Raw genomic sequence first — 15,229 nt, forward strand, 5'->3', positions numbered from 1 at the left:
ACAGTCGTTCCAGACTCCTTTTGCCCCTCAGAATCTCAAACAAATTTTCATATTTGTCTGCATTCCTTTGCTTATCCTGAGCATAAATTAGATGCACAATAAACAATTGCTGCTGTCTTCCCTTCTCTTCTTTCAAATTCTATTATTTTTCATAAATATCTCAGTGTGTTAGTTTTTCTTCTGAGTCTCAGTATTATATATCTACAAGAGACTTGGAGTTTAGAATATAGATTTGATAGTTTTCAGTTTATTAAGTCTCTGTTTCCCTGATTATTAGATAAAGGGAGACTGTCTGTAAACTCTCAGTATTCTACAGGTTACTTTATCCTCATTTATCTTCACTGGTCATCCTAACATCATGTATCTAGCATGCTTCAATGTTTGCATTTCTCCTCTCAGGAATTTCTGTTTGTTGAAATGTGTGGCTAAAATTTGATGACATTTTTGAAATCCGAACACCAGTGTGTTTGTTGGATTGTCTTCATGAAATAGAGCTGGGTCAGAAAGTTGGTTCTCAGTAGTCTATTTATCTAAAGATGTTCGTGTTAGTTTATTATTAAAATAGCAGTTTTATTGAAATATAATTCACAAAACACACAAGTCACTCATCTAAAGTAGAGATGAAAAGGCAGAGGAACCAGAGATCAAATTGCCAACATCTGATGAATCATCAAAAAAGCAAGAGAGTTCCAGAAAAACATCTATTTCTGCTTTATTGACTATGCCAAAGCCTTTGACTGTGTGGATCACAATAAGCTGTGGAAAATTCTGAAAGAGATGGGAATACCAGACCACCCAACCTGCCTCTTGAGAAACCTGTATGCAGGTCAGGAAGCAACAGTTAGAACCGGACATGGAACAACAGACTGGTTCCAAATAGGACAAGGAAAACATCAAGGCTGCATATTGTCACCCTGCTTTTTTAACTTATATGCAGAGTACATCATGAGAAACGCTGGGCTGGAAGAAGCACAAGTTGGAATCAAGATTGCCGGGAGAAATATCAATAACCTCAGATATGCAGATGACACCACCCTTATGGCAAAAAGTGAAGAAGAACTAAAGAGCCTCTTGATGAAAGTGAAAGAGGAGAGTGAAAAAGTTGGCTTAAAGCTCAACATTCAGAAAACTAAGATCATGGCATCTGGTCCCATCACTTCATGGCAAATAGATGGGGAAACAGTGGAAACAGTGGCTGACTTTATTTTTCGGGGCTCCAAAATCACTGCAGATGGTGATTGCAGTCATGAAAGTAAAAGACGCTTGCTCCTTGGAAGGAAAGTTATGACCAACCTAGACAGCATGTTAAAAAGCAGAGACATTACTTTGTCAACAAAGATCCGTCTAGTCAAGGCTATGGTTTTCCCAGTAGTCATGTGTGGATGTGAGAGTTGGACTATAAAGAAAGCTGAGTGCCGAAGAATTGATGCTTTTGAACTGTGGTGTTGGAGAAGACTCTTGAGAGTCCCTTGGACTGCAAGGAGATCCAACCAGTCCATCCTAAAGGAGATCAGTCCTGGGTGTTCATTGGATGGACTGATTTTGAAGCTGAAACTCCAATACTTTGACCACCTGATGCAGAGAGCTGGCTCATTTGGAAAGACCCTGATGCTGGGAAAGATTGAGGGCAGGAGGAGAAGGGGACGATGGAGGATGAGATGGTTGGATGGCATCACCAACACAATGGACATGGGTTTGGGTGAACTCCGGGAGTTGGTGATGGACAGGGAGGCCTGGTGTGCTGCAGTTCATGGGGTTGCAAAGAGTCAGACAGGACTGAGTGACTGAACTGAACTGAAAGTAGAGAACTTGATTGCTTTCAGTATACTCAAAGAGTTATACTGCTATTTCCACAGTCTAATTTTAGAACATTTTATCATACCATAGAGGAACTATACACATTAGCAGCTATTCTCAATTCCAACTCCTTGCCCCAGCTACCAGCAACCAGTAATCTACTTTCTGTCACTATGGATTTGCTCATTCTAGATATTTCATATAAATAGAAACATGTATTGTGACTGAATACTTTCATTTAGCGTAATGGTTTCAAGTTTCATCCATGTTGTAGCATATTTCATTTTTTTGTTTGCTAAATAATATTTCACTTTATGGATACACCACATTATGTTTATCAGTTCATCAGCTAATGGACATTTGAGTTGTGTTCACCTTTTGATACTATGAATAAGACATCTATGGTATTAGTATATGAGCTTTTGTGGGGACATATATTTTCAAATCTCTGGTATAGATACGTGGGGCTGAAATTGTTGTCTCATATAATAGTTCTATGTTTAACTTTTTGAGGAGCTGTCAAACTGTATTCTAAAGTGTTGTGCCATTTTGATTCCCACCAGCAGTTTACTTGAGTTTTGATTTTTCTGGAACTTTGCCAACATTTGCTATTGTCTGTCTTTGTTTATCTTAATAGACGTGGCTGTCTTATCCTAATAGAAGTGGATATCTCATTGTGGTTGGATTTGTATTTCTGTAATGACTAATGATTTTTAGCTTCTTTTCATTGTGCTTGTTTGGCCACTTTTATATTTTCTTTGGAGTAATTTCAATTTAAATCTTTTGCCTGTTTTTATTTATTATTTACTTAATTTTTCCTTTGTTTATTTTTATCATTTCCCTCTGCAGGAGATCTTCCCAATCCAGGGATCAAACCGCCATCTCTTGTTTGGTAGGTGGATTCTTTACCACGGAGCCACCTAGAAAGCCCTCCTTTGCCTATTTTTAAGGCTTCCCTGGTGGCACTAGAGGTAAAGAATCCGTATGCCAATGCAGGCAACCTAACAAGGCATGGCAACCCACTCCAGTATTCTTGCTGGTAGAATCCCATGGACAGAGGAGTCTGGTGGGCTATAGTCCAGAGGGTCACAAAAGAGTCAGACATGACTTAAGTGACTTAGCACACACACCTATTTTTAAATGGAGTTGTTTCTTGATTATTGAGACCTAAAAGAGGTCTTTATGGGGCTTCCTTGATGGCTCAGTGGTTCTCATATTCAAGGGGAATACTTCCACCAGGAAACACATTAAAGGTTCTACCTAACCTGAAACTACAACTACCAGTGGTAACTTTAGGCTTCTCATTTTGATAGAGGAAAAAGCAAAGAAAGGAGTTACTCTACTAGTGGGCATAACTATCTCTGATTATCATGAGAAGTTAGAGCTTCTGCTTCATAATGGAGGCAGGATAGAATATATTTGTCACTCAGATGATCCACTGGGATGTCTTTTAGTTATTCCATGTCTGATGATAGCAGTGAATGGACAACAGTTACAGTAACAGTGACTCATAATGGCAAGGCAACAAAGGGTTCAAAGATAAAATGTTGGATTGTCCCAAAAGGAAATAACTTAAACCAGCTGCAATGTTGGTCAAGAGTAAGGGTAATAAAGAATAAATGATAGAAGAGAATATGTTGATCAATTGGTCTTCAGTCAAGATTAATCAAAGCAGGAGGGCTTCAGCTTGTTAATTAACTCTCCTGAATTACTTAATTTTAGAGACTATGGCCTGCATCTCCTTAAAAAATTTGATATCAGAGTATACTTAACATAGGGTAATAGTGTATCTAATTAGTACAAAGGGAGAACTGAGGCAGATACACATATGTTGTGCAAAGGGTAAATTGCTGTGCATTTGAGTCGTCCCTTTTAAAGAATATGTGTTATATGAAGATTCTTAAAAAAACTAGGAATAAGCTACCATATGACCCAGAAATCCCACTACTGGACATATACCCTGAGAAAAACACAATTCAAAAAGATACCAGTACCTCAGTGTTCATTGCAGCATTATTTACAATAGCCAGGACATGGAAGCAACCTAGATGCCCATCAACAGATGAAGAGATAAAAAAGTTAAGATATATATATATATATATATATACACACACAATGGAATATTACTCAGCCATAAAAGGAATGAATGTGAGTGAGCTGAACTGAGGTGGATGAACCTAGAGCTTGTTATACTTACTTTCTGAAGTAAGACAGAAAAACAAATATTGTATATTAATGTATATATTTGGACTCTAGAAAGATGGTGCTGATGAACTTATTTGCAGGGCAGGAATAGAGATGTGGATGTAGAGAATGGACTTGTGGACACAGCAGGGGAAGGAGAGGGTAGGACGAACTGAGAGAGTAGCACTGATATATATACACTATAGATAGCTAGTGGGAAGCTGCTATATAATACAGGGAGCCCAGCCTGGTGCCCAATGCTCTATGATGACCTAGAGGGGTAGGATGGGGAGGTGGGAATGGGAGGGAGGCTCAAGAGGAAGGGGGTATATGTATGTGTATGTATATATATATATATATATATATACACACACACACACACACACACGGCTGATTCATGTTATTTTATGACAGAAAACAACACAACAATGTAAACCTCCAATTAAAAAAATTATTTATTTATTCGGCTGTACCAAGTCTTGGTTGCAGCCCACATGTTCATTAGCTGTGGCATGTGAGATCTAGGTCCCTGACCAGGGACTGAACCCAGGGCCCTGCATTGGGAGCATGGAGTCTTAGCCACTGGACCACCAGGGAAATCCCTCTTCCTTAATTTTTTAAAATTTGACTTCACTTTACATAGCAAAATTTTACTTACTCCTTTTCTCCATTGGACTATTCATGGCACCATTAAAGTGATTTCATTGTCTATTGATCAATGTTTTATTTACTTATGTTATTAGTACTCCTTAGAAGTTTCTTTTTTTTGAAGGTTACTCTAGGTGGGGCTCATAGACTTAGCTGCAACTGAGGTTTAACATTAATTTTTTTAGGTATCAACATTTGCTTTTTAAAAATAGTTAAACCATTCCAATCCATGATCATGCAACTAGTTTACTTTTCACAAAACTCTATAAGGCATCCATGCCAAGATGTATATATCACTAGACAGATAAGTAACAATATAGATATAGGCAGTTGGTTTTAAATTTTACTTCTGAGCACTATAAGTAATGACTTGTAGTAAGAGTTAACTTGTTATTTGGAATTTTCACTGTTTAATTTGAGACTCAAACTTACCTGTCCATTTTGTTCCATCATTTCTTCAACCAAAGCCATATTTTTTTAAAAGTATGTACAACAGACTCATTATATAATTTGGTGCCTGGTGCTGCCAATACACCTTAGTAAGCTCCTTTTAGTGGTATATCTAGGAAGTTGTCATTATGTAAAGAAATCATGTGACACTTACCTGAATGTTGTCTTCCCTTCTAAATTCATATGGTGAAGCCCTCACTCTCAGTGTGATGGTACTTGAAGATGGGGCCTTTGGGAAATAGCTACTGTTAGATGAGCTCAGGAGGACAGTTCCCTAGTCTGATAGGATTAGTGTTCTTATAAGAAACAGACCAGAGAACTTGTTCTTTTCCTCCTTCACTGTGTGTGCACAGTGAAGAAGTCATGTGAGCACACAGTAAGAGAGCAACTAAGAGAAGAGGCCTCAGAATGAAGCACATTTGGTGATAATATTGGCATTCTTGATATTCTGTTTGAAAATCGATCAACTAAAAACACACAGGATTTTTTTCTGCTGGGAAAACCTCACTCGAAGATCCCCCACCTGGCCTGTGAGCCCTCCCAATGTCCTGAGTGCCCAGTTGTCATCTATCTCAGTCTGAAACCAGCTGCTTGTTCATATTCTCAAGGGTAGAAGCAAAAGCAAGTCCTGGTAGACAGGGAGTATGCTCAGAAGATGGACTATGGCAAGGGAAAAAAAACACAAATGTGAATTGTAGCACCACTTATGAGAAAACAAAAAAGAGGCTATCAGGGACTTCCCTGGTGGTCCAGTGGTTAAGATGCTGCACTTACAATGCAGGGGATACAGGTTCAAACCTTGGTCAGGGAACTAAGATCCCACATGCCACACGGACAAAAACAAAAACCAAAACAAAACAGGCTATCAGCAGCCAGACTGGTTTGTTGTAAGACAGAATGAAGACATACAAGATTAAAAATTATGCCACAAGAGAGAACAAAAGGCATGGAGAGGAGATATATCCATATAAGTTTTAAGAAAGCTTCAGAATTTATAGCAGGATTGATGAAGATTTTTTTCCCTTAAAGACAGTTATTAAAGATTAGAATAGGTGACTCCTATTTCAAATTCAAAAAACAGCAATAGAAAACTCCAAAGAACATGACAAATCAAGGAAACATGACATCATGAAAAGATCACAATAATCTTCTAGTAACCAGGTTCAAAGATGTGGAGATTTGTGATTTACCTGATAAAAATTCAAAATAGTTATCTTGAGGAAATGAAATGAGCTACAAAAAGCACTTAGAGACAACTCAATGAAATCAGGAAAATAATACATAAACAAAATGAAATTTAACAAAGATAAAGAAACACAAAAAAGAACCAAGCAGAAATATTGGAGCTGAAGAATTCATTGAATGAAACAAAAAATGCAATAGAGGACATCAGTATATTAGACCAAACGAAAGATAGAATTGGTAACAGGAACTTCAAAATGACTTAGTCAGAGGAGAACAAAGAAAAAAGAATGAAAGAGTGAAGAAAGCCTATGCGATCTAAGGAACACTGCAAAATTGAAATTACAGAAGTAGAAGAAAAGGAGAGGGGGAAGAAAGTTTATTTAAAGAAATAATAGCTCAGAACATTCCAAACCTGGGGCAAGACTTGGATGTCCAAGTTCATGAAGCTAATAGATCACCCCATTATCTCAGTCAAAAATGACCTTCTCTAAGACACATAAAACTGTCAAAAGTTAGAGACAGAGAATTCTAAAAACAGGAAGTAAAAAGATTGTAACCTACACAGGTATATCCATTAAAGAATCACTATAGTTCTTAAAAGAAACTGTATAGGCCAGTAGAGAGTGGAATTATATCTTCAAATTGTTGAAAGGAATAAAATGCCATTCAAGACTATCTGTCAATGTTGTCCTTCAGGAATGAAAGAGAAATGAAGACTTTCCCAGACAAAGCTGAGGGAATTCATCACCATGAGGCCTGCCTTCAAGTTGAAATGAAAAAACACTAATGGTTAGCATGAAAACATGTGAATATATACAACACAGTGGTAAAGTTAATATATAGTCAAATTTTGAAAATTCTAATTCAATGATATGATGATGTATTAACCACTTAACTATAGTATAAGATTTAAAGGAAAATAATATAAGGTATAATTATAGTGACTCTAATTTGTTAATGAATGCACCATATAAAAGAGGTAAATTGTGACATCAAAAACATAAAAGGGGAGAGCTTTTGTATGTGATCAAAGTGAGTAACTATCAGCTTAAAGTAGACTGTTAAAATATAAGAGGTTTTTGGATTCCCTGGTGACTCAGTGGTAAGAACTCAGCCTGCCCATGGAAGAGACATGGATTCCAGATCCCAGAAGATCCCACATGCCATGGAGCAACTACGTCCATGTACCACAACTACTGAGCTTGTGCTCTAGAGCCTGGGGACCTCAGCTCCTAAGCCCCCATGCCACAACTACTGGAGCTTGCACACCTGGAGCTTGAACTTCACAACAAGAGAAGCCACCACAATGAGAAGCCCACATGCTATATCTAGAAAGTAGCTCCCACTCTCCAAAACTAGAAAAAAGCCTGTGCAACAACAAAGCACAGCCAAAAGTAAATAAATAAATTTTTAAGAAAAATATAAGAAGTTTTATGTAGGCCTTAAAAACCACAAAGCAAAAACCCTTCAGAAAAGATAAAGATAAAGAGAAGTGAATCAGAGAAATAAGCTGCCATGAAATGCACCAACTCACAAAAGTAGACAGAAAGTGGGGGGAAAAGGAACAATGGAAACACAGTACAGCTAGAAAACAATAACGTGTTGTCAGGGAATGTTTAACAGTAGGATTCCTGTGTGCTGTTTCTTATCTCTCTTGAGCCCTGTGTCCCTTATTAGTCCCTGTCAAGGGTGAGAGGAGCAGGCAAGCCGCTTCCAAGATGGAGATCAAAGAGATGGGATGCTTGCATAGGATTTCCTTAATTAGTTTTTCCATTTGGTGAAAGGGATTATTTATGACCCTCTTTTGATTTGGATTGCCTTTTGGCCTTATGGCCTCTATTGCTCCTTGCTTCCTTGGTAACTTGTAAAGTCTGGTCTCTTGATCTTTATGTGAAGAAGCTACCTTGTAAGATTGTATATATACCCACACTATGTTGAATAAAACACTCTTGTTCCATCAGAGCTTAGGTCACCGTGTCTTTCTCTCTCTCTCTATTTCTGGCTGATTCCCTGGAGCGCGAAGGCCGGCTGCATAACCCAGGGAATACCAGCCTCTTTCCTTTTTTCACTTTCTTATCGTTGACTCTGGAACACCAGGTTCTGGTCCATTAAAGGACCTCAACAATGTAGCATTAATAAGTCCTTACATATCAATAATTACTTTAAACATAAATAGATTTAATTCTTCAGTCAAAAGGTACAGAGTGGCATGATGGATTAAAAAACAAGACCCGACTATATACTGCCTCACTTCAGCTCTATGGGCAATCTTAGACTAAAAGAAAAGGGATGGAAAATGATGTTCCACGTAAGTGGAAACCAAAAGGATGTGTGGGAAGCTATAAGACACCAAACTAAATAGACTTTATACCAAAAATTATAAACAGAAGACAAATAAGTTCATTATATAATGACTAAGAGATTGACTCATCAAGAAGATTTAACAAATGTAAATATACATTCACCCAACATCAGAATCCCTAAATATATTAAGAATATGCTAAGAGATATTAGGGAGAAATAGACAACAACACAATAATACTAGACGGTGTCAATAACTTGCTTTCAACAATGCACAGATCATTATCAGAAATTAAACAAGGAAACATTAGACTTGAACCATATTTTAGATCAAGTGGAAGAAACAGGTATATAAAGAACATTCTATTCAACAGCAGCAGAATACACATTCTTCTCAAGTGCATATGGAACATTATCCATAACCATATAAAGTGCTCCATTCTCTACTCTTATTCAACATATTACTAGTACTGGAAGTTCTAGCCAGAGCAATCAGGCAAGATGAGAAAATAAGAGGCATCCAAATAGGAAAGAAAGAAGTAAAATTGTTAATATTTGTAGATGATATGAGAAAATCCTACATACTTCACCAAAAAAAAAAAAATGTTGGACTAATCAATGAATTCAATAAAGCTTCAGGATATAAAATCAACATATAGAAGTCAGTTGCATTTCTATACAATAACAGCAAAATATCTGAAAGGGATATAAAGAAAGCAATTCCATTTACAATAGCATAAAAGAAACAAAATACTTAAGAATAAACTTAACCAAGAGAGTGGAAGATCAGTACACTGAAAATCATAGAACTTTGATGAAAGAAATTGAAGGAAAGACAAATAAATTAGAAGATATCCTGTGATCGTGGATTGGAAGAACTGATATGGTCAAAATGTCCATACTACCCAAAGCTGTCAAAATTCTAATGTTATTTTCCCACAGATATAGCAAAAAAAAAATCTTAAAATTTGATTGGAAGCACAGAAGATCCTAAATAACCAAAGCAATCCTGAGAAAGAAAAACATAGCCAGAGGCATCACATTTCTTGGTTTCAAACTCTTCTACACAGCTATAGTAATCAAAATAGTATGATTATGTCTTTTTTTCAGTCATGACATTAAAGCGCAAGCAACAAAGCCAAAGATCAACACGTGAAACTACATCAAACTAAAAAGCTTCTGCAAAAGAAAGAGAAAATCAGCAAAATGAAATGGCAACCTATGAAGTGGGAGAATGTATTTGCAAAAAATATACTGGATAAGGTGTTAATAGCTAAAATATATAAAGAACTCTTACAACTCAATAACAGCAACAACAAAAACAAATGTCCGGTCCCTTGCCTCAGGTGAATGTGGGTATTAAATGCCTTTAAATGCTTTTGACCAACTGTCCCAGCCTAAAGAGAGTTCTAAGTGGGGAGCAAAACAAAGGCAAGCCTATGAGCTGACATCTCAGAAAACCATCAGAAAGGTCAAAATGCACAACAATTATTCTATGAGAAAAAGGTCCATATTTCCCCTCTGTACCAACAACTTGCACCAGGAACACAGTCTGCCATTCCCATATCCACTATGGAATGTGGTGGAATGTCGGTGACACAACAACATTCTTTTCCTGAAATTTGAAACCTCTTTCCATATTAAGCAGCCTTCTGCTTGTTATGTTATTTTTTTCAGAATCCAGAGTTCAAAACTGGAAACAGTGACAGATTTTATTTTCATGGGCTCCAACATCCCTGCAGACGGTGACTGCAGCCATGAAATTAAAAAAATTTGCTCCTTGGAAGAAAAGCTATGACAAACCTGTGTGTTTGTATTAGTTGCTCAGTATTAGTTTGACTCTTTGTGACCCCGTGGACTGTAGCCCGCCAGGCTCCTCTGTCCATGGAATTCTTCAGGTAAGAATACTGGAGTTGGTTGCCATTCCCTTCTCCAGGGGATCTACCTGAGGCAGGGATTGAACCTGGGTCTCCTGCAATGAAGGCAGATTCTTTGCCATTTGAGCTACCAGGGAAGCCCTATGACAAACCTAGACAGCATATTAAAAGCAGAGACATCACTTTGCTGACAAAGCCCCAAATAGTCAATGCTATGGTTTTTCCAGTAATCATGTATGGATGTGAGAGTTGTACCATAAAGAAGGCTGAACATCAAAGAGTTGATGCTTTTGAATTATGGTGCTGGAGAAGACTCTTGAGAGTCACTTGGACAGCAAGAAGATCAAACCAGTCAACCCTAAAGGAAATCAACCTTGAATATTCATTGGAAGGATTGACGCTGAAGTTGAAATTCCAATACTTTGGCCACCTGATGCGAAGAGCCAACTCACTGAAAAGACCCCGATGCTGGGAAAGATTGAGGGTAGGATAAGGGGGTGACAAACGATGAAATGGTTGGATGGCATCACCAACTCAATGGACACGAGTTTGAGCAAACTCCGGGAGATAGTGAAGGACAGGGAAGCCTGGTGTGCTGCAGTTCATGGGGTTGCAGAGTCAGACAGGACTTAGTGACTGAACAACAACGAGAGTTCAAAAAATTTGACTCTGACAGTTTTGGCATCTTAATAATTGCTTCCATGCAGGAACAGATTCTTGGGACTCCCTACTTGCCATTTGACATAATTTTTTCATTAACTATTTTTAAGGAAAAAATTATTAGGTCCAGGAATCAAAGAAAACTTGGTATAATTACAAGTGCATGCAGAATTTGATGGTTAGAAATTAAATATATTGAAGTCCAGCTTAAGGTTCTCATATCCCATCTACAGGCACAATCATAGTAGTAATATCCCCAGGATAAATCTCCAATGTGCTTGAGTTAAATGAACCATATAGATCATACTTTTAACACTGGTCATAGTGGTGTTAAAAAGTATCCTAAGAAATAACCTGAGCTCCATCCACATTTATTCTAGCCTCCATTGTGTGGCAGGAATTCATGACACTATAATTCACTCTACTCAAAGCTCTCTCTTTCGCCTGTTCACCTGTGAGAAGCCCACAGTGATCAAGTGGCAGTATCACCTTTCAATTAGATGGAATCCTGTGTCCTTGAGGCGTTATTTCTGCTGTTTGCAATAAAATCTCTCAGTCAGAGGGTCCTAGAGTTGCAAGGATACTAGCAACTCTACTTTCTACTTTCTGGAAATTTTGCTCATTCTTCACTCCCTAAGCTGCACCAATATAAATACAACCAGAGAATAATTTGTACTCTGGCTTTTACACTTAACAACTGTGTAAAAAAAAAAAAAAAAAACAACTGTGTAGCATTTTGCAGATCATTTATCCTCTCTCTAAGCCTCTATTTTCTCATGTATGAAATGGGTAAATTAATGCCTGCCTCAAGTTATTATCCCAAAGGAGTATCTAGCCCAGTACCTATTATCAGGATTTAATTTATAATTAGTTTACTTAATTTCCCTTCCAGAAGTCCCTAATATAAAGTTGTCCCTGTGATTCTCATCCAAGAATTCCTGTTAGTAAAAATACCCATATGGGAACTCTTGACAAATTAAGGCATCTAAAAGGAGAAAGAGATATGAAAAATCTTGTCTGGTAAGAAATATTAGGAAGGTCCAAAACAGAGTATCATGTGGCAATGTCATTTTGCAGGTAGACACAATTTAGCAATTGGAGATCTTGAAGGAGATGCTTTGCAAAGAAATAGGAAGGTACCAATGTATCTTCCTGATAGCAGTCCTATGCCTTTTCATCTATACTATCTTCTTACTAGATATTTACTAGAGTTGATACCATGAGAGGAGCAAAACAGAGACCTAGAAAATGAAACTGGTATATAAGAAGCAAAGTAGAATTCTCAGTAAGTCTGCACCTAGCAGCGACACTCATGATGAAAGGTCATCAAACTTCTAAGCTAGGGTTTTTTAGGGTCTTATGACCAGGAAGAGAATGGATCCCAAGTCTTTGTACAGGTCCAGTGCCTCTGACTCCAAAGCACAAAACAGGGGTTCCTGCGGATGGGGGATGGGTGGAGATGTGCCTTTCTCATATGTCGACAGACTCTGAAGGTATCACCCGCTAGCAAATCTTAGCTGAATTAAGATGGAGCAGAAAACAAGCTGTACCATTTTTTAACTGCCACCAGAGGGCATATACTTGGAAATTTTCTTTCTAGACAAGTTTTTTTTTCTTCTGTAGTTACTGGCTGTAACTAAGAGAGTAGGCTGTTTTGTATACCAGGAGCGGACATGAACCTGCCATGGCATCACAGACCTGAGCTTTCCACTGCCTTGCTGTAAGACACATGCACCCATGACCACTCCGTATATGAGGTGTGCCCTGTCCTTTTCAGTTTGGACAGTGAGTGTCAGATAGTTAGAAAGACCCATCAGATTCACGACTGATATTTAGTATACAGCTTTTAAACCCCTGGGCTTCCCTGGTGGCTCAGACGGTAAACTGTCTGCCTGTAATGCGGGAGACCCAGGTTCGATCCCTGGGTAGGGAAGATTCCCTGGAGAAGGAAATGGCAACCTACTCCAGTACTCTTGTCTGGAAAATTCCATAGACGGAGGAGCCTGGTAGGCTATAGTCCCTGGGGTCGCAAAGAGTCGGACACGACTAAACGACTTCACTTTGAAACCCTAGTGTTAAGTGTGGTCATTTCCACTAGCTCTATTTGCTTGAGAAGAAACAATGTCATGGTACAATCACCCTCTATCTAATCACTACCTTGTCAAAATCCTCCAATGGCTTCCTAATGCTCTCTAGGTAAAGTGTACACTATTCAAACTGATTTCCACATCCCACTATAGACCGTGGCTTAGGTTTATCTCAGACTAGCTCCCTTTCCCCCACTCTTAACATGCACACATCTTTAATGTAGTCCTGAAGCAGTGAGTGTCTGAAATTAGATGCTTCACATCACACCCTGCACATGGTAAATACTCTGGAGTTGCTGCTGCTACTGCAGTGACTGACCAGGGTTCTTGGCCTTCCCCAATCAACAGAAATTGACTAAATGCCAGACAAGTAATTTGAATAAGGCTTTATTGGGGAGTGAGAACAAACAACAGTTTCCCTTGTTCACTATCTTTTGGGGTGGGGGGAGCAAACTTGTTCCTTATATGGGATGAGGGTAGGGGTGTGTCCAGGGGTCAGGTTGGAGGGGTGGATTAGGTGGTGTTATATGCAGGAGGCATGCACAGTATCCTGCTTTTGCTCCCAACACCCTGTTTTTGCTTCAGGCTCCTCAAAAGTAGAAGTTGGGTTATTTTGGTCTCTTTGTATCTTTTGGGTCCAGAATTTGCCCCAACTGCACATGCATTATTTTTCATCCCAAGTTCTCTGTGTTATGTTGCTGAAGGAGAGGTGCATCCAGGTATAACCACTGCAGCACTATAGCAAAAGTCCCAGGTCCCAGGCCTATCTCATTCCCCTGAGAGACTCTACACCTTTATTTTTAAGGGGTAAGGGGCCAAAGGTCTCTTCTTCTGAAACTTCTTGCTGGACAGGGACTGCAGACCCTAACCTGTCCTAGAGGTGTAGAAGTCCCTTGCTGATTGTTCCAAGAACCTGTAGGGACCTGGGCCACTTTCTGCTAGAATGGGCTGAATTTCTTGAGCCATGATGAATGAGCCTTACTTTAAACTGTTGGAGCCTGAAAGACACAAACCTAACCAAAGGTTTAAACAAACAAGGGCTAAAAAGGAAAATAAAAATAGCCATTAATAAAAGGCCTGATAAAGGAAGGAATCACTTTGAGCTTCCTTAACTGTTGACCAGACAAAAGAGGTGATATCAATCCTGCCAAAATTATGAAACCACTCTGCCTTGTTCTGCCAGAAGGCAATCAAGGGCCAGATAATTGTTAAGAAGAACATTAACCAAGGAAACAAGAGAGGTCCCAAGTCCCATTAAGGTTTCAAATAGGAGCCCACCCACACCATCATTTTACTTATCTGTCGATGCTGCCTATCATTTGAATAAGCATCTTAGATCTTCCACGGGCTCACAGGTGTACTGTTCTTCTGCTATGACCTGCGGGGTTTCTGGAGGTACAAGCTTTAGTCTGGACAAATGTACCCAACTAGCTATCCCTTGCAGTTTGACAGCAATGGGAGTGCTTAAAAGTACTTTATAGGGGCCCTTCCATTTTGGCAACAGTTGGTCTTAGGGGAACTCCTCTTTCTAGGTTTTAAGAACTTGGTTCTCAGTGTGTGTTTGTGAAGGAATTGCTCCTTCCTCTGTAGTTTTAGTGGGAGCTCGCAGGGCCTGTGGGCATAGTCCTGGATTGCCTTCTGAACTTGCCCTAGATTAATATCTCAGGGCCTGGCTCATGTCATCATCCAGTAGAATGTCAGAAGCAAGAAAAGGCCTCCCATAGTTCAAGTCCCATAGTGTGTGGCATCATGTAAGCTCTCAGTGAATTTCTATTGTTGGGCTTCAGGGATTAGAACCTTATCCTCCTTTTTATACCACACTGTGCTTCCCTTCCCATAGCCCAATTTCTCAGCATGTTCCTGTTCCTGTGGGGAATACTGGGGGAGGCTAGGAAGCTCAAGGAGGTCAATCACTGGAGCCATACCTTGTTCAGGTTCTTGCAGTCGAGCTGCCTGTTTTTCAATTTTATCAGCTCTGCTGTTCCCTTGGCTCAGAAAAGACCCATTGCTCTGATGGCCCCTGCAGTGGGTTACTGCTAC

The 15,229-nt window shown here is 39.0% G+C and overlaps 1 non-coding gene across 1 annotated transcript; it reads left to right on the forward strand.

Annotated features, from left to right (window-relative positions):
• Positions 1-5,817: 5,817 nt before the first annotated feature.
• TRNAV-UAC (transfer RNA valine (anticodon UAC)) lies at positions 5,818-5,890 on the forward strand. The gene has a single exon. It is a non-coding gene; the product is annotated as a tRNA-Val (tRNA).
• The last annotated feature ends 9,339 nt before the right edge of the window (positions 5,891-15,229 follow it).

The sequence above is a fragment of the Muntiacus reevesi genome, chromosome X (genome assembly GCF_963930625.1).
Source record: "Muntiacus reevesi chromosome X, mMunRee1.1, whole genome shotgun sequence".
Taxonomy (NCBI): Eukaryota; Metazoa; Chordata; class Mammalia; order Artiodactyla; family Cervidae; genus Muntiacus; species Muntiacus reevesi.